We start from the raw sequence: 17,416 nt of genomic DNA, 5'->3' as shown, positions 1-17,416 counted from the left end.
GTATTAAGTGACTTTAATGAGCCATCACCTACTATAGTGATGCTGTATAATGATCATTTTATTGAGAATAAAACTCAGAAATCTTCAAGAATCACATTTTAATATATTTTAGAGCTGTGCTGCATTTGCTGCAAAATACCATCTTAAGACTTAATGCCATATACCTCTTGTAAAATAATGTTTGCAGTCCTTAGAAATAAAAGTGTTTGTAGTTTATGTTTATGGTAATTTCATGGGAAAATAGGAGAAATTCCCAAAGTATTGAACAAACATTCTACCACCAATTAGGCCATTCACTCCTCAATGTACTTCTCTAAACTGAAAGGAGAGAGGCTTCTGGCTAAGGGATTTTGACCCCTGTAGAGGGGCAGGGGTGGGATCTGTCTTCATCATGGTTCAGTTGTAAGCCAGCCGCAGGCAGCGCTCGGCTGCTTCCAGCCTCAGTGCACACCACAAGCCAAAAAGCAAGGCAACAAGCTGACAGGAACTAAGCCAGAATTCTTGGCCTTCTATTCTGCCTCATGAGCCAAAGGGAAAAGAGGTACCTTCCGAGGTCCAGCCAGCAGGGAATTAAGCCGCCTCCTCTTTTCTCTTCCTCCACTCCTGCCAGACACCCTGTGGACAGTAGTCCCAGGCTTCCGGCTCTCCTGGCCAGCTGGGAAAGGCACGGCCTTTCCAGACCCTGTGAGCTTTCCAGCAAATATTTTCTTCCCATGTAAGGGCCAGAATTGGGGGGATTATAAAGCCACCATCACAAAATGGTCACTAAATGATGTTTTAAGAGATGAATGGGAAATAGATGGTTCTAAGGAAGGAAGGAAGGAAAGACAGAAGGAAGGAAGGAAGAGAGATAGAGAGAGAGAGAGAGAGAGAGAGAGAGAGAGAGAGAGAAAGGAAGAAAGAAAGAAAGAAAGAAAGAAAGAAAGAAAGAAAGAAAGAAAGAAAAGGAAAGAGAGAGATAGAGGAAGGAAGGAAGGAAGGAAGGAAGGAAGGAAGGAAGGAAGGAAGGAAGGAAGGGGTGGAGAGAGAGAGAAAGAAAGAAAGAAAGAAAGAAAGAGAGGAAGGAAGGAAAGAAGGAAGGAAGAAAATGGTGAATTTCTAGCAGGGTAGTTATGGTTTTTCATCATTTTCTGATAATCAAAGCCTATCTTTTCCTTCCACGGGACCCCAGGCAGTCAGGATCATGTGTTTCTAAAATTCATTCACAGTCATATTCCATTAGCTTTATTTTATAAGAAGCTTTGTTTTTGAGCATTAAGCCCAATTCTCTGATGCATGGAATTTTAAAGCTGATGTTTTGAAGAGGTGTAAGTGTTGGTCCAGATCTCTAGTTAGCATACAGATGTCCCGGGGACTTGATGGGAAAGCAGCTGGAAGCTCTTTCTTTCAGATTGTGTAATCTGTACCAGGGACTCAAGCATGATTATTAGATTCAACCTGTGATATAGAGCTTTGCCAAAGCTGACCTTGTATCTTGGCCCCTAGTCCTTGCTATGTGGTCACAGTCCCTCTCTCCAGTGGCTCTAACTGGAGATTTGGTCAGATATTATCAAGTATCCATCAACTTCTTCAAATCCTAATTTTTCCCCCACAGAACTGGTTTTGGACTGGATCCCAGCATACCTCTGCAGCAGCCAAGGGGGAATCCAGTGAGCAGAGGGCACTGTGAGCTGTGATGGGTGAGACCACACACGCCTTTCCATGGAGGGCCATCTGCCTCCTCCACTCACCCTTGTCCCTATTCCAAAGGCTGCCAGCAGCACTCACAAAGCATTTTCTTCCTTAGGCTGACTGCAAAGAAAAAGCAGAGCTTGCATTTGTCTTCTCAGAAGCTCCCGTGACTCTTCTGCGAACAGGGTGCCATCTAATTCTATTCACCTGAAGTTTCAAATGCTAGGTGCCACATAAGGCAAACATGAACTCTGAAACTCTTATCCAGAGAAAAAATGGGACCCCATTTATTTTATGTCTTCACAGTTATATATAACTAGGCAAGTAGTCCTTGGTAGGACAAAAGCACATTTCGCCTTTTCAACAGTGATTCAACCTCCTACTTTAGACTGCAGGATCCAGTTCCAACCATCATATCAGCATTTCCCACTTTCAACAATTTTGAAGTCCAGACTTCACCTAGCTCTCCTTTCCATACATGTATCTCACTTCATTTGCAATCTGACTTCTTTATATCAATGTTATTAATTTTTGTAGGGGGAGGGAGGAGCTGAGCAGTCTGAAGCTCAGAAGAAATCAAGACACACTGTTCACAAGACTTGTGTCACACAGATTATAAGAGATGGAGGCAAGATTTGACACACGTGTCTCTGGTCACAGAGTCCTGTCCTTTCTACTGTATCATGGCATTCACATCCTTTCAGTACAGTCCTGAGGCCATTGCGGTGATCAACAATAAGAGCAAGGCCGGCGCTGTGGCTCACTAGGCTAATCCTCCACCTTGTGGTGCCGGCACACCGGGTTCTAGTCCCGGTCGGGGCGCCAGATTCTGTCCCGGTTGCCCCTCTTCCAGGCCAGCTCTCTGCTGTGGCCTGGGAGTGCAGTGGAGGATGGCCCAAGTGCTTGGGCCCTGCACCCCATGGGAGACCAGGAGAAGCACCTGGCTCCTGCCATCAGATCAGCGCAGTGCCCCAGCCGCAGCACGCCGCCCATGGCAGTCATTGGGAGGGTGAACCAATGGCAAAGGAAGACCTTTCTCTCTGTCTCTCTCTCACTGTCCACTCTGCCTGTCAAAAAAAAAAAAAAAAAAAAAAAAAAAAGAGCAAAATGTAGCATTCTTACCAAGACTATTTTACCAGTCTGAAATAGGTAAAGAAAGATTGTCCTTGAAGATAAAAAAGTTCGAGCACAGTACACTCACCATTTGGCCTCTTACTTCACACTTCCTACTTAGGAAAAATGTAAGCGCTAAAGAGCAACATACAACTGCCGAGGTATTTTCTAGGGATAAAATTACTAAAGGATCCGTGTTAATTGCCATGATGATCATATTAACTTACCAGTCAGAGATGATACCTTATATTCCCTTGTGGTCCAAATTTTGTCTTATATTCCAAAACATTAATTTAAAAATATGAGAATGGTAGAATTTCAGACTCACTTACTATCTTTTCTGTTTGTGAAAAATATCGAATTGCCCCTGTTCTTATGATTTGAGAAGAGTGGCCTTATAATCAAGACAAGAGAATTTAATCTAGTCTTAGTAATGCTAATATTTAGCTAAGTTACCTTGAGCAAAACATATCATCTCCTGGATAGCAGTTTTTAAAAATGCCACTCATCTTTATAACATGTTTGAATTCTCTGTACAAGAAAGGGTAAAAAAAAAGGATGTTAGAACCTACCCTAGGATATGTTCTTGGTCCCTTTAATGAAAGAAGAGGCAACGTTAAGTAGACATGGTCACAAATCTCAGGTGTCTCAGATGGCCCACATCTGCCACAACTGTCTTCTCTCCTGTTGCTGATCTCACTGGGTCTTGCTTCCCAATGATAACTTGTTTTCATTTATATAAAAGGAACACACATTCCATGTATTTCATATATACATTTTAAAAGCATAATAATTCCCAGGCAACCTTTCCTTCTGCTTCCTTTCTTGTATTTCCTTTTATTTTTATAATGTATCTGTTGCCATTTGTATTTCTTCCTTTGAAAAATGCCTTTTCATATCCTTAGTTCATTTATTAACTGGATTGGTTGTTTTGGTGTTATTGAGTTTCTTAAGTCCCTTGTGTATTCTAAATATTAATCCTTTATCAGATGTATAGTTTGTAAATATTTTCTCCATTCTGTCCTTTGCCTCTTTGTTGAGTGTTTGCTTTGCAGTGCAGAAGCTTCTTAGCTTGATAAACTATCATTTGTCTATTTTCACTTTTATTGCCCACATTTTTGGGGTCTTTTCCAAGAAGTCTTTGCCTATGTGTTGCAGTATTTCCCTTATATTTTCCTCTAGTAATTTGATGGTTTCAGGCCTTAGGTTTAGATTCCTGACCCATTGTGAGTTGATTTTTTTTTGTAGAGGTTACAAACTACGAGTGTTGTTTGACACTTCTGCATGCAAAGACCCAATTTTCCCAACACCTTTTGTGAAAGAGACTGTCCTTTGTCCAGGGAGTGATTTGAGTGTGACTGTCAAGCATCAGTTGGTTGTAGATGCGTGGACTGATTTCTGGAGTCTCTAATCTGTTCCATTGGGCCTTGTCTATTCATGTGCCAGTACCATGTGTTTTTTTATTACAACTGCCCTGTAATATGTGTCAAAATCTGGTATTGTTATGCCCCCAGCTTTATTTTTATTGTTTAGAGTTGCTGTAGCTACTAGGGTTCTCTTGTGATTCCATTTGAATTTTACCGTCATTTTCCCATTTCTGAGAATGTCTTTGGTATTTTGATTGGGATCCACTGAATTTGTAAATTGCTTTCCGTAATATGAACATTTTGATGATATTAATCCTTACAATACATGAACATAGGAGATTCTTCCTTTTTTGTGTGTCTTCTATTTCCTTCCTTAATGTTTTATAATTCTCATTGTAGAGATCTTTTTTACATCCTTGGTCCTTGGTTAAATTTATTCAAAAGCATTTAAACATTTTGTAGCTATTGTGAATGACACTGATTTTACAAGTTCTTTCTCAATCATGACATTGTGTATACAAATGCTATTGATCTTTGTGTGTTGATTTCATATCTAACAACTCTGTCAAACTCTGTATGAGTTCCAATAATCTCTTAGCAGAGTCTTTTGGTCCCCTTAGGTATAGGATCATATCACCTCAAACAAGAATAATTTGAATTCCTCCTTTCCCATATGAATCCATTTGATCTATTTTTCTTGTCTAATGGCTTTGGCTAAAACTTCCAGAACTATACTGAATAGTAATGATGAGAGTGAGTATCTTTGTCTGGTTACAGATCTAGTAGAAATGGTCTACCTTTCCCCATTCAGCATGATGCTGGTTGTGGGTTTGACATTTATTGCTTTGATTTTGTTGAGGTATGTTCCTTCTAAACCAAACTGGCTTAAGGTTTTTATTGTGAAAGAATGTTTATCAAATGCTTTCTGTGAATCTACTGAGATAAATCATATACTTTTTAGTCTTCATGTTCTTAATGGGATGTATCACATTTATTGACTTGGGTATGTTGTACCACCCCTGCATACAAGGGATAAATCTCAGTTGGTCTGGGTGGATGGTCATTTTGATGTATTGATGGATTTGATTAGCTAGTATTTTGCTGAGGATTTTTGCATCTATGTTCATCTGGGATATTATTCTATAGTTAACTTTCTTTGTTGTATCTTTGGTATTAGATTAAGGTGACTCTGGCTTCATAGAAGGATTTTGGGAAGATCCCTTTTGTTTAATTGTTTAGAATAGTCTGAGAAGAATTGGGATTGTTCTTTAAAAGTTTGGAAGAACTCAGCAGTTAAGCCATCCAGTCCTGGGCATCTCCTTGTTGAGAGGGTTTTTATTACTGATTCAATTTCCATCTTGGTTATTGTGCTATTAATGTTTTCTAGGTCTTCAGACTCATTTTGTGTCTAGAAATCCATTCATTTCTTCTGGATTTTCCAATTTGTTGGCATAAAGCTGTTTGTAGTAATTCCTGATGATTCTTATTTCTGTGATATCCATTGTAACATCTAATTTTTCATCTCTGGTTTTATTAACTTGGGTCTTCTTTTTTTATGGTTAGTTTGGCCAATGGTGTATCAGTTCTGTTTATTTTTTTCAAAAAACTAGTTCTTCATTTCACTGATCTTTTATATAATTTTTTTTCAATTTTGTTCATTTCTTCTCTAATTTTAATTATTTCTTTCCTCCTACTAATTTTGGGTTTGGTTTATTCTTGCTTTTCTAGGTCCCTGAAACACACTGTTAGATCATCTATTCAATGCCTTTCCAATTTCTTTTATTTTTAAAGATTTATTAATTTATTTGAATGGCAGAAATATAGAGAAAATTAGAGAGTGAGAGAGAGGGAGAGAGCAAGAGAGAGAGGGAGAAAGAGAGAGAGAGAGGAGATATCTTCCATCTGGTGGTTCACTCCCCAGATGGCCTCAATGTATGGGGCTGGGCCAGGCCAAAGCCAGGAGCTTCTTCTGGGTCTTTTATGTGTGTGCAGGGGCCCAAAGGACTTGGGCCATCCTCTATTGCTTTCCCAGGAACATCAGCAGGGAGTTGGATCATAAGTGGAGCAGCCAGGACTCGAACTGGCACCCATATGGGATGCCAGCACTGCAGGAGGAGGCTTAACCTTCTATACCAAGGAACTGACACCCTGTCTTTCCAATTTCTTGATTGGCACTAATTGCTATAAACCTTCCTTTTAACACTGCTTTTGCTGTATCCCATAAATTTTGATAAGTTGTGGTATCATCTTCATTTGTTTCTAGGAATTTTTTTTTATTTCTCTTTTGACCTATTCGATGACCCACTGTTCATTCAGGAGCACATTGTCCCATCTCCATGTGTTTGCATATTTTCTAGAATTTCTTAAGTTGTTAATTTCCAGCTTCATTCCATTGTGTTCAGAAAAGATACATGGTATGACTTTAATTTTTTTAATTGGTTGACTTGTTTTATGGCCTGGCATATGGTCTATCCTGGAGAAAGCTCCATGCACTGATGAAAAGAATGTGTACTCTGTAGCTGTGGGATGAAAATCCCTGCTCAGCCATCTTGGATCTCCTCTTGTGTCCTCCTTACTTTCCCTCCCTCTCCTGACTTCCACTTCTCCCCTTCCCTCCTTTCCTTTCTCTTGTGTTCCCTTGTCTCCTCTACTTCTCTTCTCTTCTCCTGTCTTCCTCTTTCTCCTCTTCTTACCACTCAGTGTGTGTGTGTGTGTGTGTGTGGTGGGGGGATGTGTGTGTTTGTGTGTGATAGCAATAAGAACTCTAATCATCTGTGGTTGATACGGTTCAGGAAATTTTCTCCTATTTTTTCCTATGTATACATTTGTTAACTTCAGATGTTACCACCAAGCCTTTCTTTAACACCCATGCCTAGCCCACTTTCCAGGAAGACTCTTTCAAATAAAAATAAAAAAGAAAATAAAAAGTATTTATCTTGTTAGTCTGGCTCCTCCTACACTAGATCCAGGACCTACCATGGCTCAGAAACCTAGTTACTAGACCTACCTATGAAGCTGCTCTCTACTGCCATCTCATGGTGAACCAGCCCCTTTTTGAGAAACAATCAGCTGGAGGAGGAATTTTTAAAATACTAGGGGGTATGCATTGTGACCCAGTGTACTGGATTGCAGCTTGGAACGTCCTCATCCCATATCCGAGGTCCAGGATGAGAAGCAGTTCCTCTGCTTCTATTTCAGTTTCCTGTTTTCACATCCAGGGAGGCAGGTAATACGATGGCTCGAGTGCTTGAGCCCCTGTCTCCCATCTGAGTGACCTGTATGAAGTTTGCTGTTCCTGGCTCAGGCTGACCCATCTCTGGCTGTTGCAGGCATTTGGGGAGTGAACCAGCAGCTGGTCACAGTGAGGGGTACTTCCTTCTTTAGATACCATACAATTTGCCTGGTTAAGTGAATCATCTGCCAGCCACGGTTGTTAGAATACACATATTATATTATTGAAAGAATACACTTCACATTGAATAAAATTTGTAAACTCTCACCAAAGCTTTTCAGTTTACAGCATAAACATATTAACCAGACTGCTATTTAACTAGCATGCTAGAAGCTGTGCTTTTTAAAATTTTTATTATCTGCCTCCTATTGTGCTTTCCTAAACTGAAAAATAGGGTTTAAAAATAAGAACCAAACTTAATTCTGAGCTATACTAATTTAAGAAGCCAATCTGAAATGCTAAACCTCACCTGACCACACAGTGAAGCACATTTAATACCAGTGCAAGGCAAAACATAAATCCAAATTAAATTAAATATCTCCCTAAGAAAATGAATCCTCCAACTTCAAACTTAAATTGAATAGGAATTTAAATTCCACAAGGAAGACATACAACTGCAAGAATTCCAGGACTTACTTTTAGGAGTCTTGGGCTTCACCAGGTTTCCAAGCTGTTAGTCTGTGACAGAGTCAGGACTCTGTATTCTACAGGAAACAAGGAAAAAATGAACAAGAAGATGTTGGAATAGCTAAAAATGGAGTGAAAATGTGTTGTCTGAAGATTATCAAAGGAAAAAAAAACCACACTGGAATTAGGTTCATAATTCCAATTTATCTTAGCAATCCCAGTCCTTCAACCAAACAGATTTATCTACACCAAAATAATGCATCAGCCATTAACCTCATGCAGGGCTTGACAAAGCATGTAATCTGGTTCTACAAGTACACAAGACCTTGCTGGGTGGCACAAAGACACGAGGAAGTAATATCAAACCATATATTAACAACATTATTTCTTTTTCACTAATTCTGATCACTTCATGGAAAAAGTCTCATTTTGATTAAAATGTGTCTCTAACCTCTGCTACTGCTAATCAATCTTTTAACTAACTTAGGTAATGGCAGACATAAGATTTAACCAGAGTTTATTAACAACTAAAATTTTGTTTTGTTCCCATTGTATTTATATGTTCTATATTTATAATCAGTCAAAGGAGTTTCCATTTATCTACTTAAAATGGAGATAAAGAATTTATGTATAAAATGGTTTGAAATGAAAATAAAATCTTGGGTAAATAATAGTACATTTTGTGTATTTATATGAGAATATATATATATGTCTTGTATGTATCCCTACAAGAATAATCAAGATAATAAGTTACTGAGTTTGTGTAATAATTTATATAAATAAGAGATGTATCACACATGGGAGATTGGAAGTTACATGTAGCTAGCACAAAGGATTATATGCAGTAGGTATTTCATAAATATTTTTGAACAAATAAATAGTATCTGGGCAATCTGAATTACACGTCACTGTAATTCTAATAACTGGTAGTTGTTCTTAATATTATAAATTGTATTTCATGAACACTTTCATGCATTATTTATGAGGTTTAAGTGTCTTCCATTAAGAAAATTGTTCAAAAAGAAAAAAATAACAAAAAATAAAAACCATTTTGATGTCCTACTCCCCAACTCTCCCCCCAAAATATCTTAAGGTAATTTTACCAAAAGATTTGAGTTCAAACAAAGGATTCAGTGGCAGGGTATCTGCCTGAGAATCAGGAAATAAAAGGGTGCACTGCCAATGGAAACTTTGCTGATGAGAAATTGGACAGTGACACTTTCTGAAACAAGGAGATCTTAAGAGTTCAAAGATTGGTTGAAAAGAAAACTTAGAATCTTCATATATAGAAAATTACAGGGGATTCTGGTTAGGAAGGAGAGGAAGAGGTTGTTCATGGGAACCATCCCAAGGAGCTTGCCAGTGTGGTGGGAAGGTAAATGGATACAGCCTAGAGGAAGGACTACTCTCCCTGGTCTGCATGTCTACCAGTTATGGATGATTTCACCCAAGCCATTCAAACCCGGATACTGGCAACTGATCTGTGCTTGTTGATATCTCTACCATAGAAAATAACCAAGAAAGTGCTACTTTAATACTCATACAAAGTATCAACAGTGAATAATTTAAAATAAAGGGTCAGGATCAGTATGAGGTCTTACTGAAATTCTTGAGTCAGCTGCTCCTGATGCCTCCCTTTCTGCTCTGAACTTATTCCCCTAAGCCAGCTCACTTCATAGGTGGTGCTGCCTCATCAGGAGAAGCATCTTGGTTGACTGTGGACCTTACTGACTTGTTTCCTTTCTCAGATTCCAGCATTCATTCAGTTAAAATAAATCTGTGGCCAGCGCCTTGGCTCACTTGGCTAATCCTCCGCCTACAGTGCCGGCACCCTGGGTTCTAGTCCCAGTTGGGGCACTGGATTCTGTCCTGGTTGCTCCTCTTCCAGTCCAGCTCTCTGCTGTGGCCCGGGAAGGCAGTGGAGGATGGCCCAAGTGCTTGGGCCCTGCCACCGTGTGGGAGACCAGGAGGAAGCACCTGGCTCCTGGCTTCAGTTCAGCACAGCGCACTGGCTGTAGTGGCCATTTTGGGGGTGAACCAACGGAAGGAAGACCTTTCTCTGTCTCTCTCTCTCTAACTGTCTAATTCTGCCTATCAAAAATAAATAAATAAATCTGTGATTCTGATGAATTTTGCTTCCCTCTGCCTGTTTCTCTGCTGAGCTAGTACTCGGGGTTTAAGCCACTTGTTTCGACACCTTTTATTCCCTATCTATTCAAACTGGTTGAAGCAGTCACCAGTTCTACCAAATGCTGCAAACTGAGGATAAATTCTTGTGATGGAAATCACTTTCAGCTGCAATTGCTTTTTCAACAACAAAAAAACACAGAAATGACATACATATGCATATGCATAGACAACACACAAACAGTATCACAGACAATTTAAATTAGCAATGAGTTTGAAGTTGACTTCTTGATTGCCAATAAAAAGGCAGTTGGGGAACCAGAGTTGTGGTATAACAGGTAAAGCCAGCACCTGTGATGCAGGCATCCCCTATGGGTGCTGGTTCGAGTCCCAACTGCTCCACTTCAAATCTAGCTCTCTGCTAATGTGCCTGGGAAAGCAGCAGAAGATGGCCTAAGAGACTGGGCCCCAGCACCCATCTGAAAGACCCAGAAGAAGCTCCTGCATTCTGGCTTCAGCCTTGCCCAGCCAGTTGTTGCAGCCATTTGAGGAGTGAATTGGTAGATGGAAGACTTCTCTCTCTCTCATTCTTTCTCTCCAACTCTGACTTTCAAATAAATACACTAAAATCTTTATTTAAAAAAGGCAGTTGTATCTACTGCAACAAATTACAAACTGAGGCACAAGCCTATTATTGACATAACACATGTTCTGGCCTATGCTTCACCAAGCACGGTTATATTAGCTGTCCCATCTGGACCACATAGCAATTCTACTGGTGTAATTATTTCCCTCATATCATAGATGAAGGAAAACACTAAGACCTCTGGAAGCAAAGTGACTTTATCCAGATCATATAGATGGTAGGGCAAGTGGTTCAAACTTGTCTTCTTTCTATCTCCTGCTCTAGCAGGCAAGCAAATGATCCCAGTTTGGGTCTTATAGGACTATAGGAATTTTTGCTTAGTGTAATGACATGGAAAGAAAAAAGTCAGTGTGCTAATCCCAAGTAGAATGATATAATGTGTAAAAGGGATGTGATCAAGGGAGAGAAACAACTGCTCTCCTGTCTCCCTTGTAACTAGGTCAACTCTTAAAGTGTGTCCCTAATTCTATAACTTTTCTGCTTTTCCACCCATTCCTCTACTTCTAAATCTACCACTTAGCAAACATTTTCAAGTTGTTTTTTCCCACAACTTTGCCGACCTTCTTGCATTTTCAGCCTTCAAATATTTAATGAGAACTCATTCCGTAAAAGGCCTTATATCAGGCCGCTGCCGTGGCTCAATAGGCTAATCCTCTGCCTTGCGGCGCCGGCACACCGGGTTCTAGTCCCGGTCGGGGCACCGGATTCTGTCCCGGTTGCCCCTCTTCCAGGCCAGCTTTCTGCTATGGCCCGGGAGTGCAGTGGAGGATGGCCCAAGTCCTTGGGCCCTGCACCCGCATGGGAGACCAGGAGAAGCACCTGGCTCCTGGCTTCGGATCAGCGTGGTGCGCCAGCTGCAGCACGCTGGCCGTGGCGGCCATTGGAGGGTGAACCAACGGCAAAGGAAGACCTTTCTCCCTGTCTCTCACTGTCCACTCTGCCTGTCAAAAAAAAAAAAAAGGCCTTATATCAATCTACCTCCTCTATGTTGCATTTTCTAGTAAACATTACCATAAATATCAGCATGTTTACGTCATAACTGCTTTAATTCCCTTGCCCCCAACCAGACCTGCCAGACCTGCAGTGTGTCAATCCCTAGTGATTTCAGAGGGAGGAGGATGATCACTGGTCCATGAAACACAAATTACAGTAAACGCTTGTAAACCTGGCACACTGTTTCTGAGACAATCTCAGTTTTGCAGCAGGAAACACATGAGTCATTTACGTTGATATGGGCAAGTCACAATTTTCTTGATGTTTGGGTTCTCGTTTCTAAAACAAGGATGAAAATTCTTATCCTTATGGAGAAAAGCAAACACTTGAACTGTTTTACTGTTGGTGGGATTGTAAATTGGTACAGCCATTATGAAAAACAACATGCAGGTTAATCAAAAAAACAAAAGCAGAACTACCAGGAATCCCACCTATGGCTATTTAGCCAAAATAAGTGGAATCATCAATGCAAAAATCTGCACTCTCATGTTCACCGAAGAATTATTCACAATAGACAAGATACGGAAACAACAGAAAAGTGTCCTTCAGTACATAAATAGATACAGGGAATGAGATAAATATTTACAACAGAATACTATTCAGTCCTAAAACAGGAGAAAATCCTGTCATTCACAACATCGATGGATCCAGAGGGCACCATGAAAGAAGTAAGTCAGATACAGAAAGACAAATACTGCACGATCTTACTTCTATGTGGAATCTAAAGATGAACTCACAGAAACAGACAAAGAAGGAAGTTGTCAGGGGTTGGGAGTGGATAAATATGCGAATTTTGGTCAAAAGACACAACATTTCAGTTATAAGATAAATAGTTTCTGGATATCTAATATATAATGTGTCAACTATAGTTAATGATAATGTACATTTAAAATTTTCTGATAATATTAAATGTTCTTATACAAAACAAACAGTAACTATGTGAAGTGATGTTTAATTGGCTTGATTTTGATGGTCATTTCACCATATAAATGCACTTCATACACATATACTTTATACAAGTTTTGTTTATCAATTATACTTCAATAAAGTTGGAGAAAAATAAATATAGCTTTGCATCTTTGTCTTTTCTCCATGGAAAGTTGAAAATATGAATATTTATAATCAGAAAAGCAAATTCTATGGAGAAAATCACAAGGAAAATAGTATTGTAGAATTGGCAATACTCCTTCCTATATTAGAACATAAAGTCAGGGATTTTTCCCCTTTTCAAGCCATAAAATAATTTAGAAGAACTGGCAATATTGCACAGCAAGTGTCTAGGCAGTAAGCATTTTAACTGCCATGTGGACAATTATTTGCACACATATGCAAGTATTAGAACTTATTATTAATAACCAATTAACAGTAGGAGAAGGGACAGAGCCCAAATATAAGTGATTGCATTCTAACAGTGATATTCTCAATTTTCTTGTGTAATAGAAATCTAGATACTCATTCATCAATGAGTATTTATTGACTATCTACTCATACAGAGTACCATGGGTATAGAATGGTAGGCAGTCTTGTTTACTGAGTAATACTGCATTCTAGGTGCTGTGCAAGGCAGTTATATGTGTGTCTGTGAGTGGGTAGGGTAACAAAGATAAGTTATAGAAAGAGAGAAATATGGTATTCTAGCTTGATGTTTGGTTTCACTCATCACTGGGAATCATACATATTTGGAAAACTTGTGTGGAATTATGTGATTATTTACAGAAGGGACTTATAAGCCTCCTCATACAAGTAAAATACAAATTCAGGCAACCCTACTTGATCCATGACAGCGTCTCATTTATCAGTGGGGTGGGGTAGTCCATGGATTGTCACTCTGGTACTCATCTATTAAAGAGGTAGTTCAGTTAAAGAGGGAGAGATAGAGTCTTTCCATTTCGGCAAGGGTACAGGGTGGTTTGTGAACATGGAGAATCACAAACAACAAAGCACAACATTAGCACCTGGAGGACTTGAGGAAGTCAGTCACACCACGGTGGTGGCAGCACATGGTCTACTATGACAGCAGACCAGCAGCTCCTCTAAGCAAACTTCTCAGAAAAGGGAGAAGCAGAGCTGGCTGTGGAGTCTGTTGCTGGCAGATCTGGGAGTATCAGGAGACAGAGCTTGTGGCATGGATCTGGGCACTAGTAGAAGTGGTTTAGCACGAGGCATCAACAGCAGGTGTCACAGGGCAGATTTCACGTGGTAATTGAATTCACTCTTTAATGTCTAGGGACACAGTACTGCAGGGGCTGAATGTATTACCATGGCATACACAGAAAGACTTATTACCATTTATGTGATCCTGAAAATCATGTTTTACATGAAAAATATATATTTTATTTTTTCTAATAGCATGACAACAAAAGTTTATTATCTACATCTTACTTGTGAGGCACTATAGCTCAAAAAAAGCTGAAATCTCTACTTAAAATCACTGTATAGGTTCAGTGGTGCCCCCCTCCTAAATTCATATATCTAGGTCGCAGTCACCAGAACCTGTAAATAGTATCTTACTTGGCATAAGATATGATGAGTTGAGTTAGGGAGAGGAAGAGCTCATTTTGGATTATCCAAGTGGGCCCTGAAGGCAATCACATGTATCCCTATAAAAGAGAAGCAGAAGCAGAGTTTAGAAACAGAAACAGGGAGGAGCGGAGACACAGGAGCAGAGGTAGCAACGTGACCACAAAGGGAAGACTGAAACAGTGCAGTCACAAGCCAAGGAGCCCTTGGCAACATCAGACGCTGGAAGGGAAGAGGAAGAGAGTCTCCCTAAAAGCCTCCAGAAGAAGCTCAGTTTTGCTAGCACTTTGATTTCAATTTCTGGCCTCTAGAACTGTGAGAGCACAAATTTGTTTTAAACCACAGTCTCTGATGCTTCTTAAGTCACAGAGAATGAATAAGATCACACAACCAGTAAGAGAAAGACATGTTTCGAATCAAAGCCTGTCTGACTTTATAAATCTGTTCCTTTGGGTCCCACCTCCCAGATACAGGTACAGAACTGCAGCCGTGCAGCCCGGTGGTCTTACATGATGTTCCCGACCCTCTGCTTTATCGCTGCCACTCTCCTTTAGGAAATACACTGAAGAGCATGAGGAACTTCGGCGTGGCAACCTAGTTTCCTCAGGAAACTAAAGGCTACTGAATATCTTGAAATTTAAATGAAATATATCTGCAGTCAGAGCTATAGAAGTTGATCAAGAGAGTTTGTTTCAGGCTGAGATGATCAACAAAGAATTTAGGGATGAGAAAGTTTTGAATGTTGAAGAAAAAGGATGCATGGATTTGGATAACTATGGAGGAGCAGGGAGACCCCGCTGGGGTCTCTAAAGACTTGGACAACAATTTTTTCAAGGCAACAATTACAAGCTCCATACAGAGTACACTGTATGATCCCACATGCAATGAAAAATCTTGTTGCAATATTACAAAAAAAATTAGAATTAGATTCTGGTTTTTCTGTTATTGCTGCTGTGTGCTACTAACCCTTCTAGAATTGAAGTATTCTTGTACACTCACTAAAAATCCTTTTCCTTTAAAAATAAAAAGTTCTTCCCACATCCAAGTTCATTACTAAATTGGTTTTGTAGCTACATCTCTTTGTGGTCAGGCATTATCTTTCTGTCCATGTGCTTCCTTCAATGCCTTGTTTTGCTAAGGGATCTAATGACTAACTAAACAGACCGGGAACATACAGGGCCACAAGGGTCAGATTCCCAAAGAACTGGTCTTAGTTTTACTCTGGCCCTTCCTCCTCTCACCCAGGAAAAATTAAGTAATCTTTACAACTGATAAAATCCCCTGCACCCTTGCCTAACCTTAATAAGGAAAGAAAGAAAGAAGGCCTTTTCATTGTAAACAGAGTAATCGCAATTTGCTGTGGCTCACAGGAACAGGAAAAGCACAGGAACAACAAACCTCCACAACGAATGTGGTTTTCATTTTATCTGAGAACTCCAAGAATTTGGTAGCTTTAACTCAAGCTCATTACAGTCAATGATTTACTCTCTAATGGCAGAGAAGCAAGAAATATGTTTACGTCCAGAGTAACAACAACATCGCTCCAGACCGATACACACCACAGCTGCAGGAAGCAGGTTTAGTTTCTTCAAAAACACCCATGAATTTCCCAGCTAGGAAGAGGGAGGCTGAGACAGAGCATCTGGGGTGTGGCAGTCACCCTCCAGAACTGCTGCTCAGGCAGTACCCGCAGGGCTTGCCTGTTCCAGAGGACGGGTGCCGAGGGCTGGTAGGGATAATAAAGGGTTTTGATTTTATGTTGCTTTTTTTTTTTTAAGATTTATTTATTTACTTTAAAGTCAGAGAGTTACACAGAGAGAGAAGGAGAGGCAGAGAGAGAGGTCTTCCATCCACTGGTTCACTTCCCAGTCAGCCGCAATGGCCGGAGCTGTGCTTATCTGAAGCCAGGAGTCAGGAGCTTCTTCCAGGACTTCCATGTGGGTGAGGGGCCCAAGGACTTGGGGAATCTTCTACTGCTTTCCCAGGCCATAGCAGAGAGCTGGATTGGAAGTGCAGCAGCCGGGACTCGAACCAGTGCCCATAGGGATGCTGGCACTGCAGGCGGCAGCTTTACCCACTATGCCACAGCTCTGGCCCCCAGAAAATAAAGGTTTAAAGCATCACTCTTGCCTTAAAAAATCCAGTTGGTGAGATGAGACACAATGTCTTACATTTTAAATAATAGCCACAATCAATCAAAACAAAACAAAACAAAACAAAACAAAACTCCAAGTAAGGAAAGGGTTTAAGACAACCAAAACAGCGCCAGGCAGGACACATATGATTACTGATAATTGCTACAGGATGTCAGATAAATGGAAAGGAGTTCCACACAGGAGTGGTCTGGAAAAACTCCATGACTGTCTACTAAGATTCAAAATGAACGATGCTAGACAGATAGAAAAGAAAAAAAAAAAATCAGTGTGTAGCATCACTGAATGGTGCCTTTATGAAACACACAGTGTGCCCTGGTCATGCACAGGTCTGTGTGCCCAAGAGGCAGGATCCAAGCTGGGAGGGACTGACTTGAACCAAGGTATATCTGTAGAATTTTTTTTTTTCCATCATATGTGAGGACACAAACAGGAACAAAGTTATTCTTCACGGTATTTTACAAATGTGTACTTCAACTGGAAGTTCTAATCTTATCCCTTTGGGATTGTTTGTGTTTGTATTGGCCTTAGTTCATCAGAATGAAATTAACATATGAGGACCAAGCTTCCACTCCAAATTGGTGACTCATCCTCAGAGCACAGAGTTACTTTCCAAGAAGAAGTCTTTTCCCAACATCCTGAACTCCTGGCCATGTCAATTAGAATTTATTAATAAGCATTATTTTTATTATTATTGGTAATTTTAATGCAGGAAAGACACTGGCTCCATGCCCTTTGTAACAACTTCACAAAATCTTCAAAGCCAACAGATCAATCTACGTATTCCTGGTATACCAGATTCAACTTTTGTACCAGATTCAACACTTGCCCAATAAATATAACACAATGACTGTTTTATACTATATGAGATTTCTGGAAATGCAGATATAAAGGCATGTGGTCTGTTGTTCACATAGCTGACATTCAAGAGTGTGTATCCTGTGGTGGGGGGTGGGTGGCTGGGGAA

At 40.1% G+C, this 17,416-nt stretch overlaps 1 protein-coding gene across 2 annotated transcripts in view; it reads right to left on the bottom strand.

Moving 5' to 3' along the window:
* SEMA6D (semaphorin 6D) overlaps positions 1–17,416 on the bottom strand; it is a 666,912-nt gene that overhangs the window by 351,642 nt on the left and 297,854 nt on the right. For both annotated transcript variants that reach the window (XM_051822408.2, XM_051822409.2), the window contains one exon: positions 8,020–8,087. The gene's annotated coding sequence lies outside the window, so the exon portion shown is untranslated. The remainder of the gene's footprint in view (positions 1–8,019; positions 8,088–17,416) is intronic.

Source organism: Oryctolagus cuniculus, chromosome 12 (genome assembly GCF_964237555.1).
Source record: "Oryctolagus cuniculus chromosome 12, mOryCun1.1, whole genome shotgun sequence".
Taxonomy (NCBI): Eukaryota; Metazoa; Chordata; class Mammalia; order Lagomorpha; family Leporidae; genus Oryctolagus; species Oryctolagus cuniculus.
Note: the sequence above shows the minus strand (reverse complement) of the source record. Positions and strands in the feature narration are given on the sequence as shown.